Raw genomic sequence first — 22200 nt, forward strand, 5'->3', positions numbered from 1 at the left:
CGAAAAACTGCTTAAGTGAGTGTAACAGTAGTTACACTCACATTAGCCAAATTCCAGAAACTTCGTCTCTGCATTCTCTCTCTTAAAAAATTTACACATTTTGCATTTGTGCTTTCTTTTTGCATTTTCGACTTTGAAGCATCAACCATACACAATCCAAGTAAGTTCCATGATTCTTTTTCTCTTTTTCTTGTTTTAACTTTAGGGTAGAAGACTTCAACTATAGCTTTATATTTTTAGGGTTTTTATGTTTTGTTAGAATTAGCATGTTGCATGTCTGATATGCCTTTTAGAGGCTTGAAAAGTGCAAGAAAACGAACTACGTTTTCTGGAAAATGCGATGAACTCGCTAAGCGAGCATGCTACGCTAAGCGAGTTCATCAATACTCATTGTATGTAAGCATTTCTCTGAAGAACTAGCTAAGCGCGCTTACCTCACTAAGCGAGTTCATCTTTTGAGGATGAACACTCATCCTCTTGCTGAACTACCTGTGGCTAAGCGAGACTGAATCGCTAAGCCTAGGTAACTTAATCAATTTTTTTGTTGATAGCCACGCGCTAAGCCGAGCTTTCCTGAGCCAAGCGCAATTAGTTGCGGCATCCGCTGAGCTAAGCGAGCTTCGCTTGCTAAGCTCACAACACCTAGTGAAATTTTTTAAGAGTTGGTGCCGCTAAGTGCAGCCTTTAAGGAGCTTAGCACAAATCCTTGCGGCACATGTTCAACTTAGCGGTCGCTTTCCCACTAAGCCAATTCTGCTGAATCTAAAATTTCTGCAACTTCCGCTAAGCGGCTCCACATGTCGCTAAGCGGTAGTGTTTTTTTTTACAAAGGCCAGCTAAGCGGACCATGTCTCGCTAAGCGACCAGTATTTTTTTCAGTTTTATTTGTCAGTTTTTAAAATTTTGAATAACTATGTCCTGATCAATTGTTTGGTTCCTCTATCCACAGATGGCTTCTTGAAAAAGAAAGAGCATTGGTGCAAGGCCCACAGCTCAATATGACACAAGAAGATTCCACTCCTTCGAGGCATGGACCAGATACACAGACAATGTGCTAGGAAGACATATACTAGTTGAGAGGAAGGTAGAAATATATCATACGGAGTTGGATGAGTTCAAGGCTGAATTGGAGAGGTGTAACTTCCATAAGCGCCTCACCAATTTAGCTGACAGCAGTATCGACCTAGCCTTGGTGAAGGAGTTCTATGCCAACCTCTACAGTCCCGAGGGGCCTTCCCCAAAACAAGTCAGAATCTGAGGCCACTTGTTAAAATTGATGCAGACAGCCTTAACACCTTCCTGGAGACACATGTGGTACTGGCTGTGGGAGAATCCTTACCCGCTTACTCCAGATACTGCAGGATGCCCACTGATATCAGAGAGATTGAGGTTGCTTTGTGTATACCCGGCTGAGGGTTTGTTTTAAATGCTGAAGGCCATCCTGGGAAGATCCTCAAGAAAGATCTGACAACTCTTGCTCAAGTTTGGAGTGTTCTCTCATACTCCAACCTGGCTCCAACTTCCCACACCTAGGATTTGACTTTAGATAGAGCTAGGTTAATTTTTGGCCTAGTCTCTCAGCTGGACATGAATGTAGGAGCTCTCATCTCTGGCCAGATCACATCTATGGCCCAGTCTAACTCCTCTAGACTTGGGTTCCCTACTCTTATCACAACTCTATGTAGGTCTAGAGGGGTTGCTTCTGACAGCCTAGTCTTTGAACGCTTGAGCCCGGTCATTAACTTGGCCTATATCAGGAAGAACTGCTGGAACCCTGATGATCTGACAGTTACTATTAAAGGGGCTAGGAGAGCGAGGGCAAGGCTAGCTGAGGCTCCTTCCACATCTGCAACTCCTCCTCCAGCACGTACCTTAGCAGCTCCTTCTACCCCATCTTCTACAGACTCTCAACATCTTGAAGCCATGCTTCGAAGCATACATCAGGGGCATATTGTTTTATTACAAAGTTTACAGCTGGTAGCACCTCCAGACTCTATCCCTTCTATTGAACAGTTTAATGAATGGGTAGCTTGGCCCGGGACTCAGCCTCCCTTTCATAGGGAGGACGAAGGTCTCACCGCTTAGGTACCACAGCCGAGGGAGGATGAGTCATCCGAGACTTCTACTCTAAAGCCCCTAATTAGAAGGAAGAGGGTAGTTGAAACACAAGAAGCTACAACCACTTCTAAGAAATCTCTTGAGACCACTTCTGAGCCTTTAGAACCAATGCTAGATACAACTTCAATTCAACAGGCAGTAGACCCCTCCACTCCCGAGGATCAGACTACACCAGTCCTGTCTCCGAACACCTCTCCTTTAGCTACCCCTGTGCTTCACTTAACAGATGAGGAGGATGTTCAGACACAGGATACTCAGGACAGATCACAGGATTTTTAAATTCCTGATGATATTTTTGTGCCATTTAGTTTATTATTATTTTAATTATAGTCTTATTATAGTAATTCCTTTTTGTTAGTTTTATTTATGAATAATTAGTATGCTTACTCTGAAGCATTTTGAACAGTTTAACTTGGTTTTTAATGACATGGCAGTGCAACACTTTTATCTTTTTGTGGGAAATGGATGTATGTTTTTATTTTAAATTGAGTGCATAATTTTGATGGAGTTTGTGTTTCTTATCATGAGTTTGAGTAAGTGTGTATGTTAGACAAAGAAAGAACAAGAATGTGAACTTGCAATTAGAATTGTTAGTTAGTAGACAGATCGATTGTGAAAGAAAAGCTTGAACCAAAATCGGTAAGAGTGTGACCTTAAACTATGAGTGAACGACTAGCTGTGAGTAATAATCTTTACATGAATCTCTGAATTTTAGAATGAAATGTATAAATGAGGACATAATGAAGGCAATGATTGTACATACACAAGCTCTTTTGACCAAATAGCTTACCTTGAATGATAATTGCATCCTTTGCTCCCTTTTTGAGCTGAATGATATTGTCAAAAATTTGAACCCTGAACTTAAATATTATCTCCTGATACCTTGTTTAGATTTTAGGAGAGCATATGGTTCAAGGAAAATTTACTCTAAATTTGGGGGAGGAAAGTCAATTAGAATGAAAAGAAAAAGGTTAAGCATCAGCACACACAACAAATAAGTTGTATGTTAAAAAAAAAGAATAAATTGTGTTGTTACAATAATGTCAAAAGCAACTTAAGAAGAAAAGATATTGAGAAAGCTACTTGTATAATACAAGACCATTGGGATAAGTCAAGGATTTGCACTCTCTTAGAATCTAAGCCTTTGAATCCTAGAAAAACCAATGAATTTTTGTAGCCAAGCCTTTGAATCCTTCTGATTCTATTTATACATTTCTGACTTTATGGCATGAGATGAAATTCAAAGATTGGACCTCTTGCTAGTTGTTATCAATGAATAGCTTAAACACTTGTGCTTGAGTGAAATAGTAACCGTGAGACTGTGGTTTAAGGTACTTTCCTTGATATCTATCTTATGCCTAACTTCATCTATCTTTTCAGGTTACATTTTATTCTTCTCTTTGGATAACTGCATATCTTGTGAAAGACAAGTAATGAGGGCATTTTACTCCATTCTCTTATCATGCAATCAGTCACTTTGTAGCATACACCTTTGTACATAGTCACTGTATGTCATTTTCACTTGAGGACAAGTGAGTTGTTCTCTTTAGCTTGAGGACAAGCAAAACTATAAATTTGGGGGAGTTGTTAGTCGGTGAAAACGACTAACTTTTGTGTATAAAACTTGTATAAATTGTATCAAACTCTCCCAATTTATGGTTATTTTGTAATGTTATAAGTATTTTTTGTTAAGTATAGGTAATAAATACTTAGTATTTTCATTTTGTGTGTTTAATAATCATTTTCATTCAATTTCAGGTTAATTAGGCAAGCTTTGGAAAAGGCTATTTTCAACTTCTCGCTAAGCCAATCTGCTGGCTTAGCGAGCGTCCGCTAAGCACAACACTCTTGTGTAGAAGCAAGGCTTCATGATGAATCAACAATGATTTAATGGTGTTTTGATGATAACAATGATGACAACAAAAGATGATGACAAAGGTGATGAACAAAAAGCTCAAAAGACCAAAGAACAACTCAAGTGAATCAAAGAACATCTCAAGTGAATCAAGAACAAGTCAAGAGTTCAAGAATCAAGGAGAATTCAAGACTCAAGAAGAAAGCCTAGAATCAAGAATCAAGACTCAAGATCTCAAGAATCAAGACCAAGATTCAAGACTCAAGATTCAAGAATGAAGAAAAGACTTAATCAAGATAAGTATTAAAAAGTTTTTTTAAAACTTTGAATAGCACATGAGTTTTTGACAAAACCTTTACCAAAGAGTTTTAACTCTCTGGTAATCGATTACCATATTGTTGTAATCGATTACCAGTAGAAAAATGAGTTTGAAAAAGTTTTCAAACTGAATTTACAACGTTCCAAATTTAAATGTGAAGAGTCACATTGTTTCACTCAAAAGCTTTGTGTAATCGATTACACTTATTTCGTAATCGATTACCAGGGTTTATTTCAGAAAAATCTAAAGATGTAACTCTTCAAAAAGGTTTTGACTTTTTCAAAATGGGTTTTAAGTTTTTCTAAAAAGTTATAACTCTTCTAAATGGTCTTCTTGACCAGACATGAAGAGTCTATAAAAGCAAGGCTTTGTTTTACATTTTAATCAAGTCTTTCTAATCAATCTTTCTATCAAGAATCTCTTACAATCCTTTACAAGCCTTGAATCTCTTTGAATCTCTTTGAACTTCTTCTTCTTCTTTGTACCAAAAGCTTTCTGAAGTTTTTTGGTTTTCTAAACCTTGAAAACTTGTGCTATTCATCCTTTTCATTCTCTTCTCCCTTTGCCAAAAAGAATTCGCCAAGGACTAACCGCCTGAATTCTTTTTGTGTCTCTCTTCTCTCTTTTCCAAAAGAAGGAAGGACTAGCCGCCTGAATTCTTTTGTGTCTCCCTTCTCCCTTTTCAAAGAATTCAAAATGACACAGTCTGAGAATTCTTTTGATTCTTCCCATTCCCTAATACAAAAGCGTTCAAAGGTTTAACCGCCTGAGAATTCTTTTGTATCCCCATTCATAAAGTATCAAAGGTGTAACAGCCAGAGATCTTTGTCTTAACACATTGGAGGGTACATCCTTTGTGGCACAAGTAGAGGGTACATCTACTTGGGTTTAACTGAGAACAAGAGAGGGTACATCTCTTGTGGATCAGTTCTAGTGGAGGGTACATCCACTAGGTTCAAAGAGAACAAGGGAGGGTACATCCCTTGTGGATCTTTGCTTGTAAAAGGTTTTTTACAAGGTTGAAAGAAATCCCAAGGACCGCAGGTCACTTGGGGACTGGAGGTAGGCACGGGTTGTTGCCGAACCAGTGTAAAAACTCTTGTGTGTTTGTTTCCTTCTTCCCTACTCTTTTACTTTCCGCTGCGCATTTAATTTCTGCTTTTACTTTTTGTTAAGTTTCTCTTCTACTCCATATTCTCTTAACAACATAAGTAAAAGCCTTAAAAGAGTAATTTTTAATTGGTAAAGTTTTAGGAATAATTAATTCAACCCCCCCTTCTTAATTATTCTGAGGCCACTCGATCCAACATCTTGGGCTAAGCACGAGGGAGAATCTAGAAGAAGATGAGCTGTACAGGTTCGCTAAGCGCACCGCTTCATCTCTCTAAGCACACTGCTTCAGTTCATTCGCTAAGTGAGAAAGGCACGCTAAGCCAAAAATCACTAACGTGCGCTAAGCGGTCCATACGTGCGCTAAGCGCATGAGCACGAACAAGGCCACCTATTTAAGCATGAAATCAGATTTTGTGAAGAGAGTTTGGACTGGGATTCAGAGCTTTGCATGTCTAGGGTTTCTAGAGAGTGAAAGGTCCAAGTTGCAGAGAGTTTTGAGAGAATCTGCTGTGTGAAGATCTGCAGAGACCAGAGCTTGAAGCAGGAGCCGGTTTGAGAGTTGGAGATGAGTTTGTGAGTGATTTTGAGATCATAGAGGTGAAGGAGTGATGTGCCATCATTTTCTTCTATTTTCAAAACCCTTTTTGCACCATTTTAATTATTGATTGGTCTGAATTGTCAAATAATTTGGCAGTTTTATTATTTGGGCTCATTTAGCTAATTTGATGTTTTTAATCTAATTTCAGGAATTAATGAAACATTGGGCTTAATCCGGATTTTGGTTGTGGACTTGAAGAGGGCAAATAAAGCAGCGCTTACCTTAGTTAATTTCTAATTAGGAAATTTCGCAATTTTATTTTATGTTGTTCAGTGTTTATTTCGTTTTGGGCCAGAGTATTGTAATAGGGCCCAGTGACTTTGAGTGACTCTTTTTAAATAGCTGCCTTGGGATTCATACAGGGCATTCTATTCTGTTATGCTATTCATTATTCAGAGCTTTGTTTTAGGGTTTTCATTTTTCTGTTTTGACGTTTCTGAGTTCGTAATGCAATTTTACGTTTTCTGCTTCTAATTACAATTTCATTCTTGCTTCTTCTTCTACTCTCATTTACGTTTCTGTTCCATTTTACATTTCTGTTCGTTTACGTTTCCGTTCATTTACGTTTCTGCTTCATGTTTCAATTGCGTTTTCTGTTTGAATCCATGGAAGGCTAGATTTTCTGGTGTTGTTTCCTTTTGAGGACGAAGCCCAACTCTCTTTGAGGTTTCGCTTGTAATGTGGTTTCCTGGCAGTTCTCCCTTCACCAGTATCCCAAATTCGTGAATATTAATCAGTGCACGCTTCGTGTTCGATTAATTGCCTCTGAGCCTAACTTGCGTTCATGCTTAATGGACGAAGGGCTAACTGGTGTATGTGGTGCCTAATCACGTATTGAAAACCCTAAGTTGATTTTCGCTTAGTAAATTGAATTAGGGTTGGATTAAGTGGTTGACTGTTAGGGACGAATTCTCCAACCCAGGATAAGAGAATGGCTTCTGAATCAGAGGAAACAACCCGTTTTTAATATTAGTAGTTTCGTATTTCAGTTTACTTGTTCTGCTCTTTAATCACAAAACAAACAAACCCCCCCCCCCCCCCAATCGTTACTGTTACTGCAAGTATATTATGAACATTTGGCTTGTCACTGCTCGTTGGGAAACGACCTAGGATCACTTCCTAGTTACTGCATTTTCATGTTTATTTGATTCGGGTACGGCCTCAATCAAATTTGGCGCCGTTGCCGGGGAGCAGTGTCCAAAGGTTCATCATAGCTAGCTAGTGTTGTGTGTTTAATCCTTTCGTGTTTTATGTTTAATTGTTAGTATTGTGTTAGTATGTGTGTTAGTGTTGTTTAGTGTCCTGGTATTTTGTTTAATATGTGTTCTGTTTCAGTTTTTCCATTAAGCGTCTCCCCTGTTTCAATCTTGGGTGTTTTGCTGTGAAGATTGTGCTTGAAAACAGAGTAGTAGTAGAAATCAGCTTGCGGAAAAACAGAGTAGTAGTAGAAATCAATTAGAGACGGATTTTAGCGACCACCCATGCTGAATTATTTGAGATTTTTTTTTTAGTAGCTAGGGTTGTTATTTTTGGCTGAATTTTTTTGTGGTAACTTCTTTTAATCCATATTGTGTGGGAAAAATAGCTAGACTTTTTATTTTTCAAGTTTTATTCACTTATTTTTCTTAACCTACCATTTTTAGCTTTCATAGTTAGACTTTGAATTTTTGTCTGAAATTTTTTGTGCTATCTTCTCATCATTTTATAGGGTTGCTCACAAAATTTTAAGTCATTTGGATATCATTTGAGGGTAGCTGTAGTTCAAACCTACACCTTTATTTACATGACAAGGCAACTAGTTGTGTGCATGCTGAATGTAGTGTATGACTAGAGGCAATCCATCTGACTTACAACCCTTTGATCCTGAGATAGATAGGACATTTCATAGATTAGTTAGGCATCATTTTATACCTTTTGATCATTCTGAGCATTCCATAACTGGTGAATCTGTGCATTCTGTTATTGGTGATTTTGAACATCCTGATCTTGAGCATTATAATTTTGAGCATTCTGATTCTGAGCATTCTGATTTTGCACATTCTGAGAACATGGCACAACCTCCACCTCGTGAGAGGACTCTAAGGGAAATGGCTGCACCTGATTTCACATATGAAAGCTTGTGCATCCAATACCCTGATGAGGATGTCCCATATGTTCTTAAGACTGGACTGATTCATTTGCTTCCAAAGTTTCATGGCCTTGCAGGTGAAGACCCGCACAAACATTTGAAAGAATTTCACATTGTCTGCTCCACCATGAAACCCCCAGATGTCCAAGAGGATCACATATTTCTGAAGGCTTTTCCTCATTCATTAGAGGGAGTGGCAAAGGACTGGCTGTATTACCTTGCTCCAAGGTCCATCACGAGCTGGGATGACCTTAAGAAAGTATTCTTAGAAAAATTTTTCCCTGCTTCCAGGACCACAGCCATCAGGAAGGATATCTCAGGTATTAGACAACTCAGTGGAGAGAGCCTGTATGAGTACTGGGAGAGATTTAAGAAACTATGTGCCAGTTGCCTCCACCATCAGATTTCAGAACAGCTTCTTCTCCAATATTTTTATGAAGGACTCAGTAATATGGAGAGAAGTATGATAGATGCTGCCAGTGGTGGAGCCCTTGGAGACATGACTCCTGCTGAAGCCAGAAATTTAATTGAGAAGATGGCCTCCAACTCCCAGCAGTTTAGCACCAGAAATGATGCCATAGTCATTAGAGGAGTGCATGAGGTAGCTACAAACCCATCTGCATCATCTGAAACTAAGAAGCTTGAAGGCAAACTGGATGCATTGGTTAACTTGGTAACCCAGCTAGCCTTGAATCAGAAATTTGTACCTGTCGCAAAGGTTTGTGGTTTGTGCTCCTCTGCTGACCACCATACAGACCTTTGCCCTTCCATGCAGCAACCTGGAGCAATTGAGCAGCCTGAAGCTTATGCTGCAAATATTTACAATAGACCTCCTCAACCTCAGTAGCAAAATCAACCACAGCAGAACAATTATGACCTTTCCAGCAACAAATACAACCCAGGATGGAGGAATCACCCTAACCTCAGATGGTCCAGCCCTCAGCAACAACAACAGTAGCCTGCTCCTTCCTTCCAAAATGCTGCTGGCCCAAGCAGACCATACATTCCTCCACCAATCCAACAACAGCAACAACCCCAGAAACAGCCAACAGTTGAGGCCCCTCCACAACCTTCCCTCGAAGAACTTGTGAGGCAAATGACTATGCAGAACATGCAATTTCAGCAAGAGACCAGAGCCTCCATTCAAAGCTTAACCAATCAGATGGGACAATTGGCTACCCAATTGAATCAACAACAGTCCCAGAATTCTGACAAGCTGCCTTCTCAAGCTGTCCAAAATCCCAAAAATGTCAGTGCCATTTCATTGAGGTCGGGAAAGCAATGTCAAGGACCTCAACCCGTAGCACCTTCCTCATCTGCAAATGAACCTGCCAAACTTCACTCTATTCCAGAAAAAGGTGATGACAAAAATTTACCTAACAATTTCTGTGCAGGTGAATCTTCTTCCACAGGTAATTCTGATTTGCAGAAGCAGCACATTCCCCTTCTTCCATTCCCTCCAAGAGCAGTTTCCAACAAAAAAATGGAAGAGGCAGAGAAAGAGATCTTGGAAAAATTTAGAAAGGTAGAGGTAAACATACCTCTGTTGGATGCGATAACGCAAATTCCAAGATATGCCAAATTCTTGAAGGAGCTGTGCACTAATAAGCGGAAGCTTAAAGGAAGTGAACGGATTAGCATGGGCAGAAATGTCTCCGCATTGATTGGTAAATCTGTTCCTCAAATTCCTGAAAAATGCAAAGATCCAGGTACATTCAGCATACCTTGTATCATAGGGAATAGTAAGTTTGACAATGCCATGCTAGATTTAGGAGCTTCTGTTAGTGTTAGGCCTCTGTCTATTTTTAATTCTCTATCTCTAGGTCCCTTGCAGTCAACTGATGTGGTAATTCATTTAGCTAACAGAAGTGTTGCCTATCCTGTTGGTTTCATAGAAGATGTCTTAGTTAGAGTTGGTGAACTGATTTTCCCTGTTGATTTTTATATCTTGAATATGGAAGATGGATTTTCTCAAGGATCAGTTCCCATCATTCTAGGCAGACCCTTTATGAAAACTGCTAGAACTAAGATAGATGTTTATGCAGGCACACTGTCCATGGAGTTTGGTGATATAACTGTTCATTTTAATATTCTGGATGCTATGAAATACCCATCTGAAGATCTTTCTGTATTTCGTGCTGAAATAATTGACCATGTTGTTGATGAATACATGACTGATCTTTATTCTAATCTGCATGCCTCTCACTCTTCATGCATTGAGTCTGAAATTGTACTTGATCATATGTGAATTTGATGCTGAGAGTGAATCTGAGAGTGATATTGATTGCATGCCTGGTGGTGGTGTTTTACCTCTTGAGATTGATTTTATAGAGTCAGATAGGACTAACCATGTTTCAGGAAGTACACATACCTCTGACTTTCTTTATGAGGTAAAGGCTGAGAAACCATCTCCTTCTACCACTGTCCAGCCGACCACACCAGAATTGAAGCCTCTGCCATCAAATTTAAAATACGCTTACTTGGATGATAGCAAGAGTTTTCCAGTGATTATATCTGCCTCCCTTGCTGATGAGCAAGAGGAGAAGTTGTTGTCAGTTCTCAAGAAGCATAAGAAGGCTATAGGCTGGACCCTGGCAGACATTCCTGGTATTAGCCCATCCACATGTATGCATCGAATAAATTTAGAAGATGGAACTAAACCAGTAAGACAGCCACAGAGAAGACTCAACCCGATGATTCTTGATGTAGTGAAGAAGGAGATAACCAAGCTTTTGCAAGCTGGAATCATTTATCCTATCTCCGACAGCCAATGGGTGAGTCCCGTCTAGGTAGTCCCGAAAAAGACTGGCCTCACAGTGATCAGAAATGAGAAGGAGGAGCTGATTCCTACTCGGGTGCAGAACAGTTGGAGAGTCTGCATTGACTATAGGAGGCTGAACCAGGTTACCAAAAAGGACCATTTTCCCCTGCCATTCATTGACCAGATGCTTGAACGCCTGGCAGGTAAATCCCACTACTGTTTCCTTGATGGTTTTTCTGGTTATATGCAAATTACTATTGCTCCTGAGGATCAGGAAAAGACCACATTCACCTGCCCCTTCGGCACTTTTGCTTATAGGAGGATGCCTTTCGGCCTGTGCAATGCCCCTGGTACCTTCCAGCGGTGCATGATTAGTATTTTCAGTGATTTTTTAGAAAATTGCATAGAGGTGTTTATGGATGATTTCACTGTATATGGATCCTTTTTTGATGGTTGTTTGAATAGTTTGGAAAAAGTTTTGAATAGATGCATTGAAACTAACCTTGTTCTAAATTTTGAAAAATGTCATTTTATGGTTGAGCAAGGTATAGTTTTAGGCCACATTATTTCCAATAAGGGTATTGAAGTAGATCCTGCAAAAATTTCTGTTATTTCACAATTGCCTTACCCCTCTTGTGTGCGAAAGGTGCGATCTTTTCATGGTCATGCAGGATTCTACAGGCGCTTTATAAGGGATTTTAGCAAAGTAGCCCTTCCACTGTCCAACTTGCTGCAAAAGGAGGTGGAGTTTGACTTTAATGACAGATGCAAAGAGGCTTTTGATTGCCTCAAAAGAGCGTTGACTACCACCCCCATCATCCAGGCACCCGATTGGACAGCCCCTTTTGAGCTTATGTGTGATGCATCAAATTATGCATTGGGGGCTGTCCTTGCTCAGAAAATTGATAAATTGCCCAGGGTGATATATTATGCTTCTAGGACTTTAGATGCTGCCCAAGCAAATTAAACTACTACTGAGAAAGAGCTTCTAGCTATAGTTTTTGCTCTTGAAAAATTTTGATCTTATTTGCTTGGTACTCGCATTATTGTTTATACTGACCATGCAGCTCTAAAGTACTTGTTGAAGAAGGCTGATTCTAAGCCTAGGTTGATCCGATGGATGCTCTGGCTCCAAGAGTTTGACTTGGAGATCCGTGATAGGAGCGGAGCACAAAATCTAGTTGCTGATCATTTGAGTCGGATCGAACGTGTCTCTGATGCAGATTCACCTATTCGGGATGATTTCCCGGATGATCATTTGTATATATTGTATAGTATTTCTGACTCTCTTTCTACTCCCTGGTTTGCTAACATTGTCAATTATTTAGTTGCCTCTGTTTTTCCTCCCTTAGCATCTAAGGCCCAAAAAGATAAGATTAAAAGTGATGCTAAGCATTTTATTTGGGATGACCCCTACTTGTGGAAATTGTGCAGTGATCAGGTCATTAGACGGTGCATTCCAGATCATGAGACTGACTCAGTCCTGCAGTTCTGTCATTCTTCCGCACCGGGAGGTCATCTGGGTGTTCAAAGGACAGCTCGCAAAGTGCTTGATTGTGGTTTTTATTGGCCCATCATCTTTAAAGATGCGTGGAAGATCTGCAGCACTTGTGAGCAGTGTCAGAGAGCAGGAAATACACTTACATGGCGACAACAAATGCCTCAGCAACCTATGCTATTTTGTGAGGTGTTTGATGTCTGGGGTATAGATTTCATGGGTCCTTTTCCTGTCTCTTTTGGTTATGTTTATATTCTCCTTGCAGTTGATTATGTTTCAAAATGGGTGGAAGCCAAGCCCACTAGAACTAATGATGCTAAAGTTGTCGCAGACTTTGTCAGGTCTAATCTGTTTTGCAGGTTTGGAGTACCTAAAGCAATTGTTAGTGATCAAGGAACCCATTTTTGCAACAGGACAATGCATGCCCTGCTTAAAAAGTACGGGGTGGTACACAGGGTATCCACACCATACCACCCCCAGACTAATGGACAGGCAGAAATTTCTAACAGGGAAATCAAGAGAATTCTAGAGAAGATTGTGCAGCCAAGCAGGAAAGATTGGAGTACCAGGCTTGATGATGCTCTCTGGGCACATCGGACTGCCTACAAAGCACCCATAGGAATGTCTCCTTATCGGGTTGTCTTTGGAAAGGCATGTCATCTTCCAGTGGAAATTGAGCACAAAGCATACTGGCAGTGAAGACTTGCAACTTCTCTATGGATCAAGCTGGCGAGGAAAGGAAGTTGCAACTGAGTGAGTTAGATGAAATCCGCCTAGACGCCTACAAGAATGCCAAGTTCTACAAAGAAAAGACCAAGAAGTTCCATGATAGCATGATAGTTAAAAAAGACTTTGTGGTTGGGCAAAAAGTGTTATTGTATAATTCTAGGCTTGGACTCATGAGTGGTAAGTTGAGGTCTATGTGGATTGGTCCTTTTGTTGTTACTAATGTTTTTCCTTATGGTACAGTTGAGATCAAAAGCGACTCCACAAACAAGAGCTTCAAGGTCAACGGACATCGACTTAAGCCATTCCTCACGAACCCTTCTTTAGTGGACGTAGTGGTGGAAGAGACTTCCTTACTCCACCCTACTCTTCCTCCACCATGACTTAGGGAGTTTTTCTTTTCCTATCTCCTTCTTTGCTTTTATTACACTTGTCCGATTCTCTTTGATGATTTAATTGTTTTTAATCTTTTAATTGTGCTACATTGAGGACAATGTGTTGTTTAAGTATGGGGGGGGGGGGGGGAGTGTTATTTGGTTTTGCTAGTTTTGTTGGTTTTGCTAGTTTTGTTGGTTTTGTTAATTTGTTAGTTGTGTTAATTTGTTAATGTTGTTAGTTTCGTCGGATTTTCAGTTTAATATTTTGGGTCAATTTCGTGTGCACGTACGACTTTGCATGTTTTTCTTTGAATTATAGGATATGTTCAAGAAATGGGTAATTGTTTTGAAAATAAAAGTTCTTGACATTTTGTGACTTGAAATCCTTGATTCTTCTCTACATGTCATGATAGTTTTGAAAGCTCAATTTGAAAGTGATGATTTTACCTTTGTGAGAATTTGAGCCATCCATCATTATAATCATTTGGTGTGTTTTGCCCCATTGATTGCTTGCACAATAGCCTTGGCTTGATTCTTGTTGATGCGTCCTAATTCACATGCATATTTGGAAATGATTAAGGCAATTTTGTTCTTATAAGCTTCTAGCCAAATGGACTTACCTTGAATTAATTCCTTTGATAGCCCTTTTGAGCCTTGTTTCCCTTTCCTTGTTTTGAAGCTCACTACAAGCCTTAAGTGAAAAACCATGATATTACCATATCCTTAAGGAATTTTGGAGCTTTGGAATTGTTTTGGGAATAAGTGTGGGGGGTTTTTGTTTCATTGGACAACTTGTTTTGTTGGCTATGCTTCATGATGTATTTTGGGCCATACTTGATGTACATTGTATATTGGTTAAATGTTGGACATGCTGAATGAAATGTTGTTTCTCAAAGGCTAAAAAAAAAAAAAAATTCGAAAAAAAAAAAGAAAGCAATAAAGTTGAGTGAATAAGATATTAAATGGCACAAGAATGATGAAACTCTTGGTTCTACTCTTCATGTTTAATTTTTATCTTTACTTCTTTTTATTTTTTTCTTAATATGCACTTATTCCCCTTTGCTCCTCTATTCCTTTGGGATTTAGCCACTTATTCCATATTTCTCCATACCTTGTCCTTGGCCCCATTACAACCTTAAAAGACCTTTTGATCCTCATGTGCTTGTGTTTATGGGTTGATTGTCAATTTTAGAATCTTGCCAAGTTTATGTGGTGTTTGCTTTCATGGGTGCTTTGAGGGTAAATAGTAGCCTAAACACTTGAGAGATAGAGTGTATATCTTGTGAGGCTTTATCACTTTTCATTCTTAAGCTGATTAACTATTTTGCCATGATTGGGTTGCTTGGATGATTTTCATGAATGTCTTGATTTTTTCTGGATCTCCTTATGTTAGATGTTACCCATTCCTTTCATTCCTTGATGTTCATTGAGAAATATGTGAATGTTTTTGTTTGTCTCCCTTTCATATCCTTGGACTTTGTTCTTTGTTTCATTTTGCCCAGGAGTGCAAAAGGCTAAGTATGGGGGGTTTTGATGTGCCATCATTTTCTTCTATTTTCAAAACCCTTTTTGCACCATTTTAATTATTGATTGGTCTGAATTGTCAAATAATTAGGCAGTTTTATTATTTGGGCTCATTTAGCTAATTTGATGTTTTTGATCTAATTTCAGGAATTAATGAAACATTGGGCTTAATCCGGATTTTGGTTGTGGACTTGAAGAGGGCAAATAAAGCAGCGCTTACCTTAGTTAATTTCTAATTAGGAAATTTCGCAATTTTATTTTATGTTGTTCAGTGTTTATTTCGTTTTGGGCCAGAGTATTGTAATAGGGCCCAGTGACTTTTAGTGACTCTTTTTAAATAGCTGCCTTGGGATTCGTGCAGGGCATTCTATTCTGTTATGCTATTCATTATTCAGAGCTTTGTTTTAGGGTTTTCGTTTTTCTGTTTTGACGTTTCTGAGTTCGTAATGCAATTTTACGTTTTCTGCTTCTAATTACAATTTCGTTCTTGCTTCTTCTTCTACTCTCATTTACGTTTCTGTTCCATTTTACATTTCTGTTCGTTTACGTTTCTGTTCATTTACGTTTCCGTTCATTTACGTTTCTGCTTCATGTTTCAATTGCGTTTTCTGTTTGAATCCATGGAAGGCTAGATTTTCTGGTGTTGTTTCCTTTTGAGGACGAAGCCCAACTCTCTTTGAGGTTTCGCTTGTAATGTGGTTTCCTGGCAGTTCTCCCTTCACCAGTATCCCAAATTCGTGAATATTAATCAGTGCACGCTTCGTGTTCGATTAATTGCCTCTGAGCCTAACTTGCGTTCATGCTTAATGGACGAAGGGCTAACTGGTGCATGTGGTGCCTAATCACGTATTGAAAACCCTAAGTTGATTTTCGCTTAGTAAATTGAATTAGGGTTGGATTAAGTGGTTGACTGTTAGGGACGAATTCTCCAACCCAGGATAAGAGAATGGCTTCTGAATCAGAGGAAACAACCCGTTTTTAATATTAGTAGTTTCGTATTTCAGTTTTCTTGTTCTTCTCTTTAATCACAAAACAAACAAACCCCCCCCCCCCAATCGTTACTGTTACTGCAAGTATATTATGAACATTTGGCTTGTCACTGCTCGTTGGGAAATGAACAAGGCCACCTATTTAAGCATGAAATCAGATTTTGTGAAGAGAGTTTGGACTGGGATTCAGAGCTTTGCATGTCTAGGGTTTCTAGAGAGTGAAAGGTCCAAGTTGCAGAGAGTTTTGAGAGAATCTGCTGTGTGAAGATCTGCAGAGACCAGAGCTTAAAGCAGGAGCCGGTTTGAGAGTTGGAGATGAGTTTGTGAGTGATTTTGAGATCATAGAGGTGAAGGAGACATCCTCACCACTTGTATTTTTGCAATCTTTCATCTTGTTCTTCTCTTTGTTGTTAAGAAGGCTTCCTAGTATGGAAAGCTAAATCCCCTGTAGGATCTTCCCTGTAGGTACCTGATGTAAATATATTTCTATCTATTTAATGATGTTTTGTGTGTTCTCTATGCTATTTGCTTTTCATTCCAGTATGTCTTTACCTTGATCACATAGATGCATGCTTTGTTAGGGTCATTGAACAGTGGAAACTGGTCTGACTCTAAAGTCCTTGATAGTGTAGGGTTGAGTTGTCGTGCTTTCACTCAAAATTGGGGTGTGATAAGTCAGTTGATTATGTGTGTCTTAATGCGGTCCTGGTTGAGTTTAGTCTTACAAGAGGAATTTGCAGACGATGCTTGATCAGGATTAGGCTAAACTATCATGAGGAATCGGGGTTTAGTATTTCAGGAGACACCATAAGAGCACATGAGCATTGTTAGATAGAGAATATCTTTTTAGCATCAGGAACCTATTAGGAAGACCAACGTGTTCTCTACTTGTTTTTACACATCATTTCTCTCACATGAATTTCTTTCTTTTTGCATAGATAGTTTATACACTTGTTCATACTCACACTTACTTTTACACAATAGACGCTTATTTGCTGAAATAGCTTACTGAATAACACAAGTTCCCCTAGTGTTCGATACTCAGTTCTTACCGTTTTATACTACTTGTGCGATATGCTGCACTTGCCAGAAGCCAAACATTTCCGTGAAGAAAATCCAAGCCGAGGTGCTTCCGTAACGCTTTCAAGACGTTTCTGTGAGCAAATTCGTGAAGATTTTCTGTCATTCTTCACCGTTCTTCAATTGTTCTTTGCTTGTTCTTCGGTCTTCAACCGGTAAGTGTTCGAATCCGAGACTTTCAATTCATTTCTTGTTTTGTTTGCTTTCATCTTCATCTCGTTCACTTTCGATTTTCTTTTGTCCCGCTTTTAACGAGCTTTTTACCGTTTATTTAAGCCGTTATCTTGCTTAATAATTGATAAAATGAATTTCAACCGATCATTTGTGTTGTAATCTCGTTTAATCACTATTTAAATAAAATCCAACCAATCGTTCACGTTGTAACTTCGGTTGAATAAAAAAAGCAAAATAATAATAAAATAATCAAAATAATCTTCAAAAAAAAAATAATAAAATAATCAAAAAAATCAATCGGACGTTTTTCTTTGAAAGTTTCCTTGAATGAATTGACTAATAATCAAAGTGAAACTAAGGCTAAAATCAACTCACAAACCAAGCTTTGTCTGCAAAAGTCACTCAAAAACCGTTTTAAAGTCCAACACCTTAAAATGGTCCTCTTTGCTTTTATTGGTTAAAATGGACCATTCAAAGCATAAAATCAACACATAACTTTATTTCTTTTGCAAGAACTACGTAGGTCTGAGTTCCTCATCGCAATTGAGGATACGTAGAGCAAAAGCCCCGCTTTTGTCGACCACCCCCAAGAGATCGTTAATGGTCCAATGCCTTAACATTTCTCTCCTTTCAAAACCAAGAAATCGTTAATGGTCTAATGCCTTAACGTTTCTCTCCATTTCAAAAATCAAAAGATCGTTTAAAGGTCCAATGCCTTAAACGACTTTTGTTCGGTTAAAATATACCTTGCGAAAAAAGATAAAAACAGCTTAACCAACTGTGATACCCTAATTTCGTCCGGGGACCATTGTTTGGTGGCATGCAACCTTCGCTTGACCGCCCTGAGGTACTTAACACCCATCGTTAGGCAATCCGTGAAGTTCTGCAACATGTCGGAAGTCAAAAGGAAGCATTGTTGTGCAATCCGTAAAGTTCCACAACATTCCAGAAGTGAAAAAGGGCATTGTTGCATAATCCGTAAAGTTTCGCGACATTTCGGAAAGAAAATAGGTGTCGTTACATAATCCATAAAGTTCTGTAACGTTTCGGAAAAGGAATCAGCAAAAAAGGCAAAATGGGGTGTATTTAGTAAAAAGGGGTGTGCAAATAGCATCCAGGCCCACTTGGGCCTTCCAGGGGGTTCCAACAGAAGGCGGTGCCTTCCAGGGGGTTCCAGCAGAAGGCGGTGCCTTCTGGTGGAAGCAACCCAGCTCGCCTGGGCGAGCTGGGCGACAACCACCTCCCTCTTTTCACCTATAAATAAGGGAAAGAGGGTAGAGTAAAAATGTTCAGCCCTTCTGGTATTTAGCATTCTCTCGAAATTAGTGAGGAAAATTGTTTCCATGAAAAAAATCCAAGCCGAGGCGCTTCCAAGACGTTTCCATGAGCGATTTCATGAAGATTCTTCACTGTTCTTCATTGTTCTTCGTTCGTTCTTCATCGTTCTTCGGTCTTCAACCAGTAAGTTCTCGAAATAAAATCTTTCAATTCATTCTATGCACCCTTAGTGGTCCCCACTTATTCCACGTGCTTTTATTTTTATTTCATTTATTTTCCGTATCCCCTTTTTGACGTGCTTTAACCATTTATTTAAGTTGTTTTCTCACCTAATAAATAATGAAATGAGTTTCCACCGATCATTTGAGTTGTAATATCGTTTGATCTCTGTTAAAATAAAATTCAACCGATCATTCACGCCGTAACCACGTTTTAAACCAAAAAAGGGCAAAACAATAATAAAATAATCAAAATATCTTTGAATAAAATAAATCAAAAAAATCAATCGGGCATTTTTCTTTGAAAGTTTCCTTGAATGAATTGACTAATAAACAAAGTGAAACTAAAGCTAAAATCAACTCACAAATTAAACTTTATCCACAAAAATCACTAAAAACCATTAAAGGTCCAACGCCTTAAAACGGTCCCCTTTGCTTTTATTGGTTAAACATGGACCATTCAAAATCATAAAATTAATATGTAAGTTTGCCGTTTTATGTCAAAAACCAAAGAGATCGTTGATGGTTCAACGCCTTAACATCTTTCTCCTTTCAAAAATCAAAAGATCGTTTAATGGTCCAACGCCTTAAATGACCTTTTGTTTGGTTAAAATATATCTTGCTAAAAAAGATAAAAACAACTTAACCAACGTTTAGTTCTCAAAGAACTATGTAGGTCTGATTTCCTCATCACAAATTGAGGATACGTAGGAGCGAGGGAAACACCCTCATCGACCACAAAAAGATGTAAAAAGGGAAAATAAAACATATTGAAGTCATATTTGGACACTTGATTAAAGGCTACCGTCCCTTGTGATGGACGCGTGGGGTGCTAATACCTTCCCCGTGCGTAAATACAACTCCCGAACCTTTCACACTTAAAGTTCGTAGACCACACCTTTTCCGGTTTTTTCGACGTTTTCCTCAAAAAAACGTTGGTGGCGACTCTGCGCATTTTCCTCCCATGGAAGACGCACCCGTGAGCCCCTCGTCGCCCTCTCGCCGAAGGGTAGGTTGTGACACTTGGCTACTCCACTGGGGACTGTTTTTAGAGAGTTAGGCCTTCTAATCTCGTGCAATATCATGACTTCCTCTTTTGTCGGTTTCCTTTTATTTCTCTTACATTCTTATATATAACTCTTTGATGCTTTTAGTGTGTTTTTGAAATGTATGCATGAGATAGATATTTATTCATTTGATGCACACAAACACCAACACTATTTGTGCACACGTGAGTTGAAAAAAAGGCCCTATACCCGGGTCCATGGGAACATAAGGAGTGGAGGTGAATTCGTGGTCATGCTGGGTCTCCGACTTGCTTGATAACAGTGAACCCTCATCTAGAGTTTTTCTCTTTGATAACATATTGTTGCTGGTAGTCCCTACTGCCGCAATATGTTTCCTTGCTTGTGAGTTGCCATATAGGGAATTGGAAAGGAGGATTGGTGTCATACCTTGAAGAAATTGAGCAAGAAGCAAGGGGCCAACCACATTAAGATCTATTGGACTAAGAAGTACTCCAAATTGAGTGAAACACCAAAGAGTGAATAGCCACCACAATTAAGGACTTTTTTTTGTAATTTTGTAATTGGCAATTTGCTTTGCTTTCAAATTTTGTAACAAAAAGGTCTTTCATTGGAAGTAAGTTGGGAGCCTCCAATAGGTCACCCTACATCCATTTGTGTGTAATAATTTTAAGCAATTTTCCCTTAGGATAGTGAGTGTTTTGTTGGGAACCTTAAATGAGGTCATCCAAACACTCTTAGGATCCGCCTAGTTTTCATTTCTTGCACTTTAATTTCTTACTTACTTTCATAGCTTATTCCCTTTACTCTCTATTGTCAAACTGCCTAGGTAGCTTGCCTTTTACCAATTAGTTTTTACCTTGTCTTTCACACCTCTTTTAGTGTTTATTTTGGCTAGTTTCAACCATAATTTCTTTTACCTTTTGTTTTCAAACCCCTAACAAGAAAGAACCATAACTTAGGAACAAACATGAGTCTTCATTCTTCATCTAGTGTTAATGGTGAGGGTTCTACTCCTAAGGACCCTTGAATAAGATATTAGATGAGTTGAGATCCCTTAAGTTGTCAAAAGAAAAACAAGAGAGAAAAGAAAAAGGTAAAAAAAGAGTGGAAGAAATAAGTCAAGATGAAAGAGAGAAAATAAGAGAGGAAGAAAGAAGAAAAATAATGAAAGAAATGAAAAGATAAAAACATGCCTCCTATAGTAGTCATGACTCTTGCAAAAGTTTAAGTGAAGAACTTAGCGACTATTATAGAGGGCGCCATAGTTCACATACTAAACATCACTCCCAAAGAAGAGAAAAGGATAAAAGGCCTCAAGAGGTTAACATTAGCCTCCCATATTTCCATGGAAAAGATAATGTTGAGGCCTACTTAGATTGGGAAATGAAGGTTGAACAACTCTTTGCTTGCCATCATATTAGCGAAGAGAGAAAAGTTCAATTGGCTACCCTTAGCTTTCAAGGGTATGCCCTCTATTGGTGGACTTCCCTTGTTAGGGAACAAAGGATTCATGGGGATCCTCCAGTAGAGTATTGGAATGATCTTAAGAGTGCCCTTAGGAAGAGGCACATTCCCTTCTACTATGAAAGGGAGCTTATGAACAAGCTCCAAAGGCTTAGACAAGGGAGTACAAGTGTTGAAGAATATAGACAACAAATGGAACTACTCCTTTTAAGAGCTGGACTTAGGGAGGAGGAAAGAACAAGCATAGCTAGGTTCCTTAGTGGGCTTAATATGGAAGTGAGGGACAAGGTTGAACTCCTTCCATATAGGGACCTAGATGAGCTAGTCCAACTTTGTATAAGAGTGGAGCAACAACTTAAAAATAAAGCCTTCTTCAAAATCTTATGGCTCTCACTCTTATCCAAGGAAGGACCAAGCCCATGGAATTTTAGGGGCTGTGCCTTCAAAACCCAAGGAAGATAAGGGTAAGACCATAGAGAAATACACCCCTAAGACTAGTTCCCAAGAAAGGACTAGCAACATTAAATGCTTCAAATGTCTTGGGAGAGGTCATATTGCCTCTCAATGCCCCACAAAGAAAACCATGATCATGAGGGGTCAAGACATTTATAGTAGTCAAGAGGAGACTACTTCTTGCCCTTCCTCTAGTGGAAGTAAAGATGAAGTAAGAGGTAAAGAGTCTAGTGAGGAAGTCTACCCCCATGAAGAAGGTGACCTCTTAATGGTTAGAAGGCTCCTTGGAGGTCAATCTTGTGATCTATCTCAATCCCAAAGAGAGAACATCTTTCATACAAGATGCAAAATTTTAGATAAAACTTGTTCTCTCATTGTGGATAGTGGATCTTGTTGCAATTGTTGTAGCACAAGATTAGTTTCTAAGTTGAACCTCACTATCATTCCCCACCCAAAACCTTATAAACTTCAATGGCTCAATGAGCAAGGGGAAATGATA

General features: G+C 39.0%; 1 non-coding gene across 1 annotated transcript; it reads right to left on the reverse strand.

Annotated features, from left to right (window-relative positions):
• Positions 1 to 8429: 8429 nt before the first annotated feature.
• On the reverse strand, positions 8430 to 8536 carry LOC112997939 (small nucleolar RNA R71). The gene has a single exon (XR_003262988.1). It is a non-coding gene; the product is annotated as a small nucleolar RNA R71 (small nucleolar RNA).
• Between the last annotated feature and the right edge of the window lie 13664 nt (positions 8537 to 22200).

The sequence above is a fragment of the Glycine max genome, chromosome 9, assembly GCF_000004515.6.
Source record: "Glycine max cultivar Williams 82 chromosome 9, Glycine_max_v4.0, whole genome shotgun sequence".
NCBI classification, from domain to species: domain Eukaryota; kingdom Viridiplantae; phylum Streptophyta; class Magnoliopsida; order Fabales; family Fabaceae; genus Glycine; species Glycine max.